We start from the raw sequence: 17,325 nt of genomic DNA on the forward strand, positions 1-17,325 counted from the left end.
AATCCTCTGGAGACAACTGTAATAATATACTGATAAGAAAAACGAATTTAACTTTGAAATCATAATATTGTAATAGAATGCAATTTTCTGTGATTCTACATAAATTCCGGGAAGATTCCTAAAAATATCTTCCCGAGAATTTACCAATCACTAGTGGGCCCTTGTACTCCCAGTCCGCCTTTGATAATAATTATTGTTCTAACCACCTGTTTGTGTTATCGTGTTAACACATAGACATGTCATTGAAATAACACAACGATTTTTTACAGTGTAGTTTTAAATATTACTTTGTTATGAATCTTACAAAAATCCAAAAATTTGCCGCCCCGTATTCGAGCACAGAATAGCACTTACCTAAATACGGGCGTGCGAAAAGGTTTAATCTTGTAAAAACATATAACTATGGTTAAATGTATTTATAAAGGAACACGTTGTACCGGGCCTAGAGCCTGTTGTGTTGAATAAATAAATAAATAAATAAAATTGATGATATGATTAATTATAGATGCAAATTTTGTGCGATATGTTGAATGAATTACCAACTGTGACGTGGACCAATAGCATAGCATTTTCCTTATATTAAATAACATATTTGTCGGTATTTTGCTCCAAAGGTGGTCGAAATCTTTTAAAGAAATATTAAAGTATACTTAAAACTGAAATCTCCATTTAACGGATTTGTTTCGGATTTTGCAGTTTGTGACTTGGTAACTATGGGCTTTATCATTAATACTTCTGACGAAACTAATTGAAATCCAGCTGAGTTGTTACGAAAGGACTGTCGTGTTCAAAAGTCAATGGTTTCCTGATGATTTGACGCACAAAACAAGTTCTTTTTTTTAATACGCCAGTTGTACAAGTTGTTTTGAAAACAATCATTCTGCATATATAGTGTATCGAATCAGTGACAGTGTTCAATTCGGAGGTGGAAGTTGGTTATTGTACGTATTCATCTAATTTGTGACGGTACACGTTATTTTACATTGAGTTTTGAAGTGAACCACCTTTTATTTTAATCCATTGTGAGTAAGAGTATATTATAGTTAATACAGTCAGAAAAAATTGAAACAGGTAGTTTGGATGGAGATGTAGAATGGTATGTTTCAAGAATGGTTTTTATGCGGCTTAAGTTTAAGCACACTACTAGAAATAGTTGTTGGAAATAGTCGTTCACTAATTTTCTTCCTATTGCCCTCCAAAACATTTGCGCTGAGCGACATGACAATACCCACCACATTGATATAGATTGAGAAATTATTTGAATATTACAATTATTTCACGATTTGCGTATAAATACAACGTTCGGACATATGCATATAAATCACTGTGCAAAAGAAAAACTTGTGCTAGGTGGCCACTAAAACACAAATGCTGTGTAACCCAATCAGGGTAGGGCGTAGCTAGTGGACCGCACGGTAATGCGGGGATAAGTTCGAAGGGAGTAAGTGCGTCAGCACTGTCGGGTGTGCAAGTAAGCAAAAAGTTGCAACAACATACGGGGTTTCGCAATGATACGAATTCGTATAGTAATAGTAACGCTACACTTGCAAACATAACAGGGTTGGCAAAAACCATGGTTTTTATTAAAAAAAACGTTTTTTTGGGTTTAATTAATTTGCTCTATGTATTTGTATCATATATGGACAGAAACAAATTTGTTTCGCCTTGGTGTTATTATGCAACAGTTGGGTTATGCTGGAAGGGCGGTGGTAATTTTGTCACCGGTAATTTCGTCACCAAAATATTAGCATGTAGGTAATTTCGTCACGGAAATTTTTACACTGTAATTTCGTCAGTAGAAGAACATAATGTCAGCTTCAGCAAATGTTAAAAGCACAGGCAAAATGGGCCTATAACGGGTTTTTATATCATTATTTGCAAATATTAGGATTTGCCAATATCAGAATTTGACGAAAATTCTCATCGTTCTTGTATTATTCTGTGAGTCTAAGCTCTTGGACCTTCCTCCATGTTGACTACATCAGGTGAAAAGAGTCCATTGAAAGAATATTATATTTCAACTCTGAGTAAACATTGGTAAATAGTAATTGGAAATCTGTTAAGAGAACAAATTTATATAAAGGAAGAAAAAATAAAACAAATATACCTGGAAGTTTCCTTTAAATAGCGTGGACAGGTATTCGACCAATCAGAGACAAAGATTTGTTTATGTTTCCCAGTTTCAGCCAATTACACATCTTTCAGGTGTGTTTGCTCTGCTTGCTATTTAAGAACAGGGTTATAGTTAAGGAGCCGTACTTCCCATTTAGGGAAGGACGAGAAACGCCATACTTTCAGGACTTATTCAATGACTATCTAGGATGTTAAAAAGTATTTAATAGACTGAGTTCTTGCCCTTGTACTTAGGGTGTTTAGGTACTGCAACAGTAAGATGTATCCTCGTGCACGGGAGATGAGAAGTAGCTGTTCTTAACTATTACCGAGAACAGAAATGCTCACAGTGTAGAGTGAAGTTCTATACAGAGTGTAGTTCATTGTGATCGTTTTATTAGATTGAAGTTATTTTGAGGCACGTAGATTATACCTACTACACGAGGAGGAGAAAAAATGTGCTTTGATGGCCATATGTACGTAGGTTCAAGAATTTGGACCATAGATTCAAATGGCCATAGGTCCAAGAATGGCAATAGGCTTTGATGGCCATAGGTTCAAGAATTTGGACTCACAGAACGATAGAAGAACGATGAAAATTTTCGTCTGTTTTGCGGAAATATGAACGGATTTCTTCCTATAGCGGATGTGCATCGAGGAATACAAATACTAAGTTAGGAAGCTTCGGAGGAAGAGCTGGAACTTCTAGACTATTTTGATAGTACTTACGTGTCCGGCACATATCGCCGTGTTAAGACTCGATCTGGAAATGTTCATTTACGTAATGTGCTCCTTCCTTATCCCCCAGACACCTGGAATGTTCACCAAGCCACCCTGAACAAAAATCCTAGGACAAATAATATTTGTGAATCATGGAACCAGAAGTTTCATCAACTAGTAGGAATATCCCATCCAACTATTTGGAGGTTTATTCGTGGAATTCAACAAGATGAAGCAACAGTTTCAACTATGCTTCATCAAGATGCACCACCAAAAAAGAAAACTAAAAGATCGTTTCAGACTTTGCAGAAACGGCTCCAGTCTTTGTGTTTAGCGTATAACGCTGGAACTAAAAGTTTGACAGATTTTTTTTGCTTGGTGTTTCATTTAATGTGATGCACAGTAGAAAATGAACATGTAAAACGCTTATGGTATTATAACGACTTACATTTTCTTTACTATTTTCTGTTTAGAAATTTTGATATTGGCAAAACATAAAATTTGTAAATAGTAATATACAAACTCATTAGGGGCCCATTTTGCCTGTGCTTTTAACATTTACTGAAGCTGGCATTATGATCTTCTACTGGTGTTTGTTCTTGCGTCGAGTATCCGAAACTTCGATTTTGCAGAGTACAATACCAACTGAATTGCTTTCCAAGTTTGATTAAGATCAGGTAAGCTTTTTGGTCACTTGGTTTGTCTCTACTTAGTTCAAGAAAGATGAAAAGATAACCGTGACAAAATTTCCATGCTAATTAATATTTCTGTGATAGAATTACCGAAAATTTTCTCTCTTATCTCAGACATAATATTTAAAATAATATGTAACTATTAATTTAATAATCTAAGCAATTTCAAAAAGTTTTTCGAGTTTATTCATTGTGTCATGTTCAATAAGACACTGGTCATTTTAGGTGACAAAATTACCGGTGGCGAATTTACTACGTCAAAATTTTAGGTGACGAAATTACCTACATGCTAATATTTTGGTGACGAAATTACCTAAGTTCATGCTGGAAGGGTACACATAAGCTTAAAGCAGAATCCAAGCCACTTTTCGGCTTACATCCGAGAGAAATTGTCCTCTAAGTCGGGACTAATTGCCTACAAATGCGATACGTCTGCCGAATCACTCACGAAGGACTGCTGTTAAAAATGCGTTGTACTAATCTTTACATGTTTGTTAATATAATTGTCAAGTTACTTCAGAACGACAAAAAGATAAACAGTTGCACAAGTGAAACCATTATACAGTATTACATATGGACAATTTCAAAATACTGCAAAGTACAGAAGAACTAATTTAGTCCAAGTTAGTTCACTACGACTTTTATTAGTCCAAGTTAAAGAAATACGACGACTTAATTTGCATATCGGGGACGCGGTGGCTCAGGGGTAGAACGTTCACCTCTGGTTCTTGGGGTCCCGGGTTCAATCCCAGCTCCCGCCAAGTGAATTTTGTGGTGGACAAACGCCGTGTGCGTGGGTATCCTCGGGGTTCTCTTGTTTCCTCCCACTTTTTTCTTTCCACCATTTCATTCATTTCTCATCATCACCATTTACTTTAGTCTAGCCGTCATAAACGTGGGACGTAGAACTCTTCATTTCATTTTTTTTAATTTGCATATCAGTAAGAAAAGTGAATAAAGATACGAATTATTTGAGTCTACTGGCTCTGACCCATTTATACATAAATAGATACCAAAGATACTTCTGATTTCAATAAATGCCTCTCGTGGGGTTTGTATGACTCACTCCCCCCCCCCCCCCCAAAAAAAATGTACTGCAATTCGATGTATTTTATCAATAGTAAACATTATTAAAAAACTAAACAATATATAGAATTTTTCTTTGACTGCAATTGCACGACAATAATAACAAACTATAAAAAATCACAAAAGAAACATTTATAAACTTATATATATATATAGGTATATATATAAAGTTGCTATTGTAGTATAATCTCTTTGGGTAATGAATAGGGAATTTAGGTCTGAATATAATACGAATAATATACGGAAGTAAAACTGATAGGCCTAACCCACAAATGTGTATTCATCAAGATTTTACGATTACTTACACTTTTACTAACATTTTTCGTTTTTTGGTTTGAACCAGTTTTTTGTTTGTTTGTTCGTTTGTTGAAAGAACCAGCTGGTTTAAACCAGCCAACCCTGAAACATAATATACTGCTTTTGTATACTGTGCAAAAATATTCCACCAGGGAATGGTTCTAGGACACAGGTCCCCCTTTATAGGTTAGTAGTCAGGTTCGTTCCTTTCTGTACCAAAGTTTAATTTTTAATTTAGATAGCGTTGCCGAGCTAGCGTTAGCGAGTGATGGTGGGTTAGAGTCCCGCTGGGTACTTTGTTTTCTGTCTTTATTACAGCTGGGGGACCTGTATTCTAGAACTTTGCCTTCCGCCAGCGGTAAGAATGGCATTTAGTATCTCCCCCAACTCGTTTCGTGGCTCCAGAACCGAGTATCTTGTTTTTGTTTAAATTGTGATAGAGGTAGGAAAAAAAGTGGCTCTGCAAAGCTTCTAACCTCCTTCGCTCGTTCAGCTATATTTTGTTAAGTAAGTAACACTGGAGACCTTACATGTGCAAGATTGGAGTAGGTACTAATTATCAGCTATCGAATACAGTCATCCTTCATATGCATTCACTTGTTTTAACCATTGCTAAGTACTTATAAAGATTTTACATTAGTAATCCTACACCTGTAAACATAAAGTAAAGCTGTAATACCTACTATTTAATCCTGCCGTCAGCAGCATTAATTTGTTCCTTATAAACATGTCTGAATGATGAGTATTACATTTTACATGTACATTTTTCAAGATGTATATCTAAACTTAACCAGCACCCTAGTTTTGGCACATTATGATAGTTCAGAATAATAATTAGGATTGGGGAGATTTACGAGTAAGATCTTGTAACTTTATAGAAGAGGACAAATGTATAAAGAAGCCTAGTGTACTGGTTAACGCTCTCGCTTGGATGCGAACGATCCCGGGTTGGATTCTGATGGGGACACTCGGTCGGACAGATATAAAGCCTTCTCAAGCCACTAGCGGATCCAGAAAGATCGTTTGGGGGGGGGGGGGTTCTCTTCCTCAAAGATGATTGCACCCTCAAGGTAACCAGAATTTTTCTTTGCAAGAATCGGAGGCTTATGAATGCGGGACTGGAGAGTGGGGGGTGCAAAACTGATTCCAAGATTCGAGCTCCTCCGTGGCTAAGCGGTTAGCGAACGCGCCTTTGGCGTGGGAGGCCCGGGTTCGATTCCCGGCGAGAGCTCATGTGGTTCGGATTCCACGTTAATCAGTAGGTCCACGTCTCATATAGCCTCGCTGCTGAACGGGACGTAAAACTCAAAATCAACTCAACTCAATGATTCCAATATTCCATTTTGGTACCCGAATTTGTGTTTTTTTTAAATAATAATAATAAAAGTATATTCTTTCTATAGATTTAAATTAAATACGCGCTTTCATTTCGGAGGCATGGCGGTGTCATGATTCACTAGTCACCACACTGTATCAGATGCGCTGTCTTACCCAGTACTTGCACAAAAAAAAATATTGTATTGACGATGGCAGTCATTTTAACGAAATAGAGTGCAATTTTCTGTAATCATTTATATTTTGAATAACAATTGCGGGACAACAGATGAAAAAACAGACTCGGTCTACGCAAAAATATATAACAAAAATATACATGAATAAAGAGTAATACAAAATGTTAACATTTTGTGTTATATTTCCTTCGTAGTTCTCCATCCTGGCGCGAGACAGATCTTCTGAATCAATACGATAATTCCATCCAACTTGGCCTAGAATGTCTTCTCAACTGCTCTCTTACGGATAGGCCATGGATACAGGCATCTCTCCCAGTGGATCACGGAGGTCTAGGTATTCGTCGAGTCCTTGATTTGGCCACTCCGTCTTTCCTTTCTTCCATTCATAGCTCTATGCCATTGATCACTTCTCTTCTTCGCCAGCATATTCATCAAGATTCTGAAGCTGAGATTAATGATTGTATCTCCCAGTGGAGATCGTGCGGCGGACTTGCTCTACCTGATCTTGAGAAGAGAAGTTTACAATCTTCATGGGACGCTTCTCTTATCAACTCCAGATTTTCTTCTCTTCTTCAGTCCTCCGGCAATCCTGAGGATAAGGCACGTCTTCTAGCTACTTCATCCCCTAAAGCAGGTGCCTGGGTACAGGCTATTCCATCTCCATCCCAAGGGCTGCATCTTCCCAACATAAGTTATCGAATCGCTTGTGCGTTACGTTTGGGAGCAGATGTCTGCGAACAACATCGGTGCCTTGCTTGCGGAAGTTTAGTGGATAAGAAGGGTATACATGGACTCTCATGTCTCCACAGTGCTGGCAGATACTCTCGCCACTCAGATGTTAATGACCTCATCATGAGAGCCCTCATCTCTTCTGGAACGCCTTCCGTGAGAGAGCCAATGGGGTGTAGTCGTTCTGACGGCAAGAGACCTGATGGAATGTCTTTGGTGCCATGGAAACGAGGGAAGGCTTTAATATGGGATTTCACTTGTGCCGATACTCTAGCCCCCTCTAATCTTCCTACTTCTTCCACAAAAGCTGGGATGGTCGCAACTCGTAGAGAATCTGAAAAGAGACGAAAATATAACAACCTCCTGGAAAAATACCACTTCATCACCATCGCCATCGAAACTTGTGGGTCCTGGGGTCATGAAGGACTAAATTTTATTAAAGAAGTTGGGCGCCGAATAACTCTCAAAACAGGCGACACTCGAGCTTCAGCCTTTCTTATACAGAGATTAAGTATGACTGTGCAAAGAGGGAACGTAGCAGCGATGCTAGGAACGCTTCCACCGGGAAAGGCACTGGAAGAAATCTTCCTTCTGTAACCACCCTCCTCTCACCAAACTCACGCAATTGCTACTAATTAATAATATAAAAAATATATTTTTGTAACCTTTTGATTAACTAAATTGATTTCCTTTTTCTTTTGAGCATGTCGATTAATATAAATATATAAATATAGGTGTATATACTACTACATTACTATTATGCAATATCGTATATGAATTGACCCATGTAAATGTATACTTATTGAATGTTTATGAGATTCTGTGTCTTAATTTATTATTGAAAATATACTATGCATAAATGTCAACAAGTAACAAAAGACATTATGATAATTCTATGTAAATTTCTTTGTATAATAAAATAATACAATAATTAATAATAAAGTGATGTTTAATAGTATATGGCACACATTGTTCCAACTGGGCCAAAATATAGGGAAGCAATCTTCACATATTGCTTTCATTTCTATTAATATCAGATATAATTCAGCAAATTGAAAATTAAAAAGAAATCAAACTGAACTCCAAGTAGGCTTAGTGGTTCCGTGATTATTCCCCGTAGTAGTGATTGCCGAAATATGAATTTCGTGGCTTTCCCCGGAAATAAGAATGTTATGATTTTTGCCTTAAAAGAACTAGCCTGCGCACTTTAGGGCACTGATCGAGTACAGGAGAATAAAATGGATACATTTCCGAATACATAATACTAATCCTCACTGCATCTAAACCTTGTACTGTACTACCAGCAGTAACCCAGAGCGACAGTTTGAAATTAAACTACAGCATAACATATAAAGAAATGAATTGTGAATATAAATCCTATATAAATATAATATATTGCAGGTACTTCTTAACCATATAAATTACTACGAAGGCAAATGCACAATTTATTCAATAAAATATTGCAAATAATGTAATAATAAAAATATCAATACTAAACTTTCTCTTACACAAATTCAACGGAAATTTTGTCAGATGATCTAGCACGAAATGTGTATAAATTTTACATGAATTAAAATATGAATTACAATTATATAGAATGACAATATAAGCCATTATAATGATAAATAGTAAAAAAACAAAATGAAGGAAACAAGATCTGAAATGTAAAACCAAAGTGATGTTTTTGTTCATTACTGCACACAAACTATATTTCCTTTAACATTCCGACTGGCGATATTATTTGACAATATCAGATAGGCTATTTGAAAAAAAAAAATGCAAATTAAAATTTAATTTTGAAAAATTCTCACCTTTAAACGAAATTGCCAATGGAGAATAAAGTACAAAAATATCTGAGATGAAAGAAAAACAAACTTGTGGTTTTTCTTTAATCTCAGATATAATAGGGTTTGATCTAATGGCTAATATGCTTGCCTTTGGTGCGAGTGATCCCGGGTTCGATTCCCCGTGGGGTTACAGTTGAACGAAAAAAGTTGTTCGGATTCCACTATAATCAGTAGGTCCACGTCTCCTTTAGCCGTCCTGGCACAACCATGGGACCTTAAACAAATATCATGTGTATTGTGTATTAAAAGTTTAATATAGTTTATATACCGGTACACATTTTTTTTGCGATTGTAGTTGTGCCCTTTTTTTTCAGTTAAATATTTTTAAAAAAGCAATTTCAAAAACTTTTTCGAGTTTGTTCATCTTTCTTGCTTTTGTTTGGGATTCAGATACATAGAAGGAGTTCAACGCTAGACTCATACTCATGACTTTTGGGGAATACCCAAGGAATTGAAAATAATTACGGGCCAAAACCATGACGGGTGGAAATCACACAACGGCCTTAGTCACCTTGCAGTCCATCTCTGTGAAAGTTACAGCACAAATTCAAATCTAGTACGTCCTTTCTTGTTCCTGGAAAATCTGTCGATGACACGATCGTAATTTACGTTTGTCTCGGTGCGTATATAGTAGTGCCAGGCCGCTAAGTCGATCTGCACCCATCCGGGATCGTAGCCATGTCTTTAACCTTTTTAGTGTTGAAAATGTTCTTTCGAATGATGCTCTGTATGAAAATGTTCTTTCGGTGTAAAATGTAAACACCGTACTTTGTATTTTCAGTGTTACACCTCAGCCCACAGTACGAATAATTATAATCTAGTCTGCTACTTTTTACTAAAATCCACTTAAACACTCCATCTTGATATTACTCTTTTTTTATTATAGTACGTAAAGAATTAAACATTTACACCTTTTAAATATTGTACATGTTGATTCTACAAAATGGATCTTCTGTTATATATTATGTTTTTCGTTTCTATGACAACCAACAACACATATCATCAGATTATCATGTCTGATATCAATAATAATATCAAAAACGAAAGAAATTTAATTTCTTTTCATATTTTCTTCTTCTTCTAACTAGCTTGTGCATATTTTAATAGCACCTATTGCCCGTAAATACAAGAAATGATATTTAAAATTACATGTAGAATACACAATATCGTTATATATAATGGCGCTCGAACAATAGGACCTTTTTTTACAATTAAAAAAAAATAATCCTGGACCGTTAAATATTACATAATAATTACCTAAGTTTTTGAATGACCCTCATATACATAAAAAATACAATTCATATAATTATATATCATATTCATTTTATATTAATAATATTTTCATATTTATTTTAACTTTCATAATTAATTTTATTTTAAATTATTCATAAAATTCATCGACGAAATGAGAAGGTGCATTCAAAATATGGTATACGAGTTATTTACTTTTGAGTCCTAATTAAGCTTTTCATTTCGATGTCATGAATACTTATTGCAAGTTACAAGTTAACAAAAGCTATATTATTCATTCGGGCATAATTAGGAAGTTTTGAAAAAGATATTACCGTGATATTCATATAATTATTCTTTTGTACGAGAGAGAAGATTAAATACAATATATATAGATATCTTCAAACGAAGTACAAATTATAAATGAAATACCGACAATGTTTAGAACGAAATAAAATAATCAACATCATAAAAATTAACTCAAATAAAGAAATCATCATATTAAGTATTAATTTAAAGATTAAATGTCATTCATGTTAATTTTGGATACAACTTCAGAAGGAACCAATGTCTTAACTATCTGCATTCATTTACTTTTAGTATATTTTGAGGGACGCCATAATTTTAGTTCATCAATATTACGTAAACCCAAAAGTTTACCAGTTTTCACATCCATTAGTTCGAAAACCTTAGGATTGATTTGTTTAATACATAAATATGGTTTTACGAGGGTCACTACGAAAGTTTTGAGAAGTGGAATAAATTACATACTTCAAATCAATTTAACACGTACATTTTCTCAAAGTATTCACCATTACACTGTACACACTTTTGCATCCTCGAAAACCACTTTTGGAAGCAGTGTTGCCAGTCTTTTTCTTCAAGTGTTGAAAGTTTATTCTCGTAAGCCACTACAGCTTCTTCAGGGCTGCAAAATCTCTTCCTACGCATGCGATCTTTGATCCTGGGGAACATAAATATATCACACGGGGCCAGGTAAGGGCTATACGGCGGATGGGTCATAAGTTTGACCTCTGTAGATTCTAAAAACTGAATTGTGATGTTGGCCGTGTGTGCGGACGCGTTGTCATGATGAAGCAGGATCCCACGCAATCCAGTTCTTGGACGCCGTTCCCGAACCTTCTGGAACACTTTTGTTAGGCAAACAGTGGTTTACCACTGAGCAGTAACAGTCCTTTGTTCTTCAAGTGGAACAGTTGCAACATGGCCAGATTTAGAGAAGAAAGTTGCTACCATCTTCTTCCCCATACTTCGCGGTCGCTTCACTTTCGTGGGTGGATTTTCGTCTGGAAAAATCCAAACTGTAGACTGGCGTTTATTTTCAGGGTCAAATTGACAGATCCAAGTCTCATCACCAGTAACAATGTCAGAGACGCGTCGAGAATTGCCTCCATCAAATCTTGCAAGCATTTCTTCACACCATTTTACACGCATGCGCTTCTGCTGTTCAGTCAGTGTGAGGCACCCAAAGAGATAAAACCTTCCTGAGCCGAAGATGATCATGAAGAATTTTTGTTACTGCTGGCGATCCAATGTTCACTGTAGATTCAATGTCCTTGAAAATTGTTCGAGGATTTTCTCGAATCATTTGTTCCACAGCGGCAATGTTTTCATCTGACACAGCTGTTGCCGGACGTCCAGCTCTCTCTTCATCTTTAAGCAATGTCCGGCCTTTTCTGAATTCACCAAACCACCGAAAAATTGTAGCACGGGAAGGAGCAAGGTCCCCAAATGCCCCCTGTAAACGGTTAAGGCTTTGTGTCTCGTTCAAACCGCTTTTGAAATCGTAAAGGATCATTGCCCGAAAATGTTCCCTTTCGAGCTCCATTCTAGACAACCGAATACTGCTCACATAAACAAACAAGTAAAGGCGATACGGCCACGCCGATAAGCGAGGCGAGTTGAAACTTGCTTTGCTTCTTCGCCCTGGATACCACTACCGAACGCAATTTTTGGAATTCAAATACTGTGCCACAACAATGCGTCTCTCAAAACTTACGTAGTGACCCTCGTATATGCAGGACTATATGTATAGAATTCAAACGAAATATGAATAACAAATGAAATCATTGCAATATTTACAGTAAACTAACACAAAATCAATTGAATATGGTTTTCTCGGATACTACAACAGTAACTTAAGTTACATTACCAAAGAGTTCAGTTAGGTTGCATTGAATTACACAGTTACGAATGTAGTACGGCGTGTCATTTACTTTAATAGTACTTTGGTTCTTATTTCGAGAATTTCTGCCATTTAGGAAACTATTACGAAATCCAATTCGACGGAACTTAGATCTACTGTTTGCCTGATTTCTAAATGTTGTGCGATTACTATTTCTGTTGCGTCTGAAATTAGGTTCAGTTCTATTACCGGTGAAATTAGGTTCAGTTCTCATTCGTTTTACTGGTGGCGAAATGTCGTAACTCCTAACAGGGCTGTACCTTTCCCTTACACGATATTCACGGTAGTCTGTCATACCACGGTTTCTGTTTCCTCTGTAATTAGGTTCGGTTACATTACCGGTACAATTGATAATGCATTGCTCCGTATTCGGTAAATGCTCCAAGCATTTTCGTGTTCGTGATTTCAAATAAGGTAAGCTGTTCATACATGTTTCCCACAATGAATGAATCAACTTAGGATCTTTCGTTTCTACATCCTCATCTTCAGTGTCATTGTCCATTAAGTGTTCCTCATCAATCCAGCGGCATGAAGTTTGTGAAGATCCTGGGCCACGTTGCCTAGAAGAAGCTTCTTCATTATTTTCCTCATCGTTATCCCGGTCTTCCACCAACTGAATGTCTAACTCTGCTTCAATTAATAATTCAGTCGAACTAAATGGAAATCCTGTTTGTTCCATTTTCTGACGAGATGAATCCAATCCTATTTCTAGATCAGCCACATCGGACTCAGTGTTCGTCAGGCCTTGCACCTCTTCATCCGTCACTTCTCGAAGTTGATGAGTGGCGACAGGCTACATGACTTGGAGACTCAATAGGTGGACGTTCTCTGATCGCCTGCTTCGTAAATTCTTCACCTTTCACCAAAGCCACAATTGGGAAATCATCGTGTATGCTCTTGCCACGGTTTAACTCCTTTCTCCTAATGCCTAAGTCCTCCGTCACACATTTACTTTTAGTATATTTTGTTGTATTTGTTCTAGCTTGTTATCCATTTGCTTCTGTTGCTGCGACATTTGTTGACCCATTTGTTCCATTTGGTAGGCCAGTTGCTGACCTAACTGTTTTATAAGATCAGCCACATTCATTGCTGAAATCGTACGTGGTAACTCTATATTACCACCTTCTTCATGTATACTTTCACTTCCGGTAACACTCATTTTAATCTATCTATTAAAATGCTACAGTACCAATTAAGAGCAACCGAGCTCTAACCTATGACCTTAGCTTTCAAACCTTTGATTTGCGGTTATTTGTGATTTCACGTTTATAACAAAAGAAATATTTTTAAAAGAGTGTACTTTAAATAAATTACTTAAAGAAGTATTTTGCACAAAGTTTATCCTTTTAAATTATTGTTCAAAGGCCTTTGCCTTTAATAAGCCTTCTCCGAAATAAATGCAAATGAATTGTGCTGCCATCTTTGGAGCTCTTTTAAACTACGTTTATATGTTTATGGGCAGTCCTTTCGAAAATGAGATCTTGGAAACTACAGGCTCTAGAAAGATGACGTTTTCACTGATCGATTGCAAATTTCATATAGATTGTCCAGTTCTAATTGAATATTTAAAAATCATGGGCACTATTTCTTTATTACATTTTTACGGGTACATTGGAAGTGTTGAAAAAAAAACTAAAGCATCACATCCTAAGCATTATACATTCCAACATCACACTGTTGTATATAGGGGTTGTATATGACTCAGGCGTTTGTTTCATGGCCAAATATAAATGGAAAAGAAAGGATAACCATTTCTCCAGTCTAAAATGAACCTTTTTTTTTTGGGGGGGGGGAGTGTTTTGGACAATGAACACCATATATAACTGACATTACAATTAATTGTGTATGTAATGTATTTGCTTATTACATACTGCATGTAAGAAGAAAGAAAATACTGGTCATACATGAATTAGAAACTCCAACCGGAAGCAGGCTCAAATCTTGCAAACGGTGCGAGATATTGGGAAAAAATAATCGAAAAAAATCTCTCCTTTATGATACCCCTTGCCTTTTTTTAATCAATACGTCTTTTACTTGTGTCTGTAAAGGGACATGTACAGATGTTGTAAGGAATGAGGAGATTTATGCTCATATGCGAATGATGCGCTGTGTAGAGAGCGCAGGTTCAGCTAGTGTTTCTGTAAATTTTTCTCTTACTCCTTAAGAAAATATACTCCGTGTTGCTTGATTTGCTAAAAAGGCTACGTAATCTTAAAATCAATCTAAAGGTCCTGGTCAGTAGACTAGTCTATTAAGTAACGTTATTTCGTTCTTGAAGTGTGCCTACTATACTTCAACACAACTAGTCAAAAATCCTTGGGGGCGCGGTGGCTCAGTGGTAGAGCGTTCACCTCTGGTGCTTGGGGTCCCGGGTTGGATCCCAGCCTCCGCCAAGTGAACTTTGTGGTGGACAAACACCGTGCTCGTGGGTTTTATCGGGGTTCTCCCGTTTCCTCCCACTTTCTTCATTCCACCATTTCACTCATCTCTCATAATCACCGTCTCCTTTAGCGTAACCGGCATAACCGTGGGACGTAAAACTTAAAGATTTCATTTCATTTTCAAAAATCCTTGTAAGGAACCACCACATAAAATTTAAGCACTGTACTTATTTTTGTATTTTCAGTATTACACTTCAGCCCACAGTCCCAATAATTATAATCTAGCCTGCTACTTTTTACTAAAATCCACTTAAACACTCCATCTTGATATTACCCTTTTTTATTATAGTATAGTACGTCCGCTATCCTGGTATACAGTTGCTGTCCGATGCCGACACACCGCGGGTGGTGTAGGATGTCACCAAACTCAGTATGGGGGCTTATTTATGGCTGGTCGAAGGAAAGTCAGTGAGGGTGACAGATCTGTTGTTGCCACATTTTCCCTTTTGTGTTATTTTCTAGAGGTCTTTTTCTTTTAAAAAAAAATTAAAACATAATACCAAGGAATTTTGTATACAACGGTTGCAAAACTGCTAATATATAGAGAAGTCGTTAGTGATTGATAATAATTATTATTATCCATATTTAAATATTACGTTTGTCCTACAGATTCCCTAAGTAGGTTTTAAATGAGCACATATGATTCTTTTATTAACTAATGAATCCGTAATGACTTCAAGAAACAAGCAATTGGAATTGTGCAGACCAGGAAATAAACCTTCATAATTATAACAAAAGTACAATAACATGAATGCACGCAGGTGTTCATTTCTAATATATATTTCAGCCAAATGCTACTGGAACTTTTTTATTTTATATTTTTTCACTAGTTCCTAGAATTTTTCCTAGTGTTGCTTTAATTCTACGTCTTTCCTACACGGCTAATTAAGCGTAATTTATTGTTAGGATATATAGTATTAGACTAGTGTTGCTCCCGAGATGAGAAATATCTTTTAAATTCGAGACGAGATTAGAAAAATGATCATTGTTGTCTCATTTTCGAGACTAGAATCGAGACGAGACGATAAATTTCACGAGTCTGGTGGGAAACTCTAGTTTATCCCAGTCTTAGTTCTCAAACTTTGTTTTATTGATACATGAATCATAACTAGACTTCGGATCGATATGCACTAAAGAAGGCAAAATATGCATGCAAATATGCGCTAAAAATCACGAAAATATGCACTGAAAAGGATAAATATGCACCAATCGAAAACTAAAGTTAAATGAGAAATTTGATTATCTTTAAAGGAAAAAGTTATATTACTTGAACTACATATACTTGGTGTACAGCTATGATGCCTTCATGCTACAATAGACAACTATCTAGTTCTCGGTAGTTTTTGGCAATAGTCTGCTTTTGTCAGTCAAAACATTACTGTACATCGAAAATGTTCCTTCCTTGTCACAGGTCGTTAAGGGACAGTATTTCAAAGAAGCAATGTTATTTGCCGATAAATCTGTAATTCGTGCGTCGTTGTTCCCAGGAACACTTTATTTGCATTACACAAGAATTTTGTGTCAGGATTTTTCTCGTCGATTGACTGTGCTTTTCGAAAAAATGTTTGTCCGATTGGTCTTGGCGGAGCGTGTTTCGTTATTGAATCAAATAGCTCAAATGTACTACAAAGTCTAGTCATCGCTCCTCTTATCTTCTATGATCTTTGAAATTGAACTGAAATTAGTATTGATAAACACAAGTTCGCTTTTAATCTTTTCACTCCGCAAGTATCCATGGCTTCTTGAATATACTTGGTTTCTTCGGGTTGAAACAGCTCAGAATGTGAAATTAAAATTCATCTACATCCATATATATATAGAATGCGCCAAGTACCTGTGAATAAATATATTCACAGAAGTAAATAAACATTTCTGGCATAAGCATATAGGAAAACCTGACTAGTGAAATTAAACAGGATTCGTAAAAATTTCCCTTAAAGGTTTTAAAGTTAACTGAGATAGATCTATGCAAATAAATAAATAAAATAAAATAAAAAATAAATAAAATAAATAAATAATGGACATAGTGAGAAAAATAAAATGTTATACATACCGTATTAAATTACAGTACTTGGTTATGCTACAAATTAATACACATAAAACTTAGTGAACAAAAAATAAATAAATAAATAAAGTAAAACAAAAGCCTACATACGTTTTCCAAGGCCAAGATAAAAAGTAAATGCTATGAACTTTTCAGCGTTCTTCCCTCTACTTTTGGCTCCCTTTGATCTATTGTGTATATTACGCTTCTTGTTTCATGTCTCTAGACCAGCTAGAGAAATAATTATTGGTTTGGAAATTAGTATATAAATTGCACTTCGTTCAAAAAGTTGCACTTTATCTAGGGCCTTATATGGCGGTGGACTAAAGATTAAATATGTAGGGTAACAAGTAAACGAAGATCTTTACAGACAACGTAGTTAATATACCTAACCTCTCACAGAATGTCTA

The 17,325-nt window shown here is 36.1% G+C and overlaps 1 protein-coding gene across 4 annotated transcripts in view; it reads left to right on the plus strand.

Annotated features, from left to right (window-relative positions):
- Positions 1 to 592: 592 nt before the first annotated feature.
- LOC145688479 (store-operated calcium entry-associated regulatory factor-like) overlaps positions 593 to 17,325 on the plus strand; it is a 111,211-nt gene continuing 94,478 nt past the window's right edge. The window contains exon 1 of one of the 4 annotated variants that reach the window (XM_081762769.1): positions 593 to 1,022. The gene's annotated coding sequence lies outside the window, so the exon portion shown is untranslated. The remainder of the gene's footprint in view (positions 1,023 to 17,325) is intronic. The other 3 variants (XM_081762768.1, XM_081762766.1, XM_081762765.1) reach the window with 3 other exon arrangements.

This window comes from Thermobia domestica, chromosome 6 (genome assembly GCF_964235325.1).
Source record: "Thermobia domestica chromosome 6, izTheDome1.hap1.1, whole genome shotgun sequence".
NCBI lineage: Eukaryota > Metazoa > Arthropoda > Insecta > Zygentoma > Lepismatidae > Thermobia > Thermobia domestica.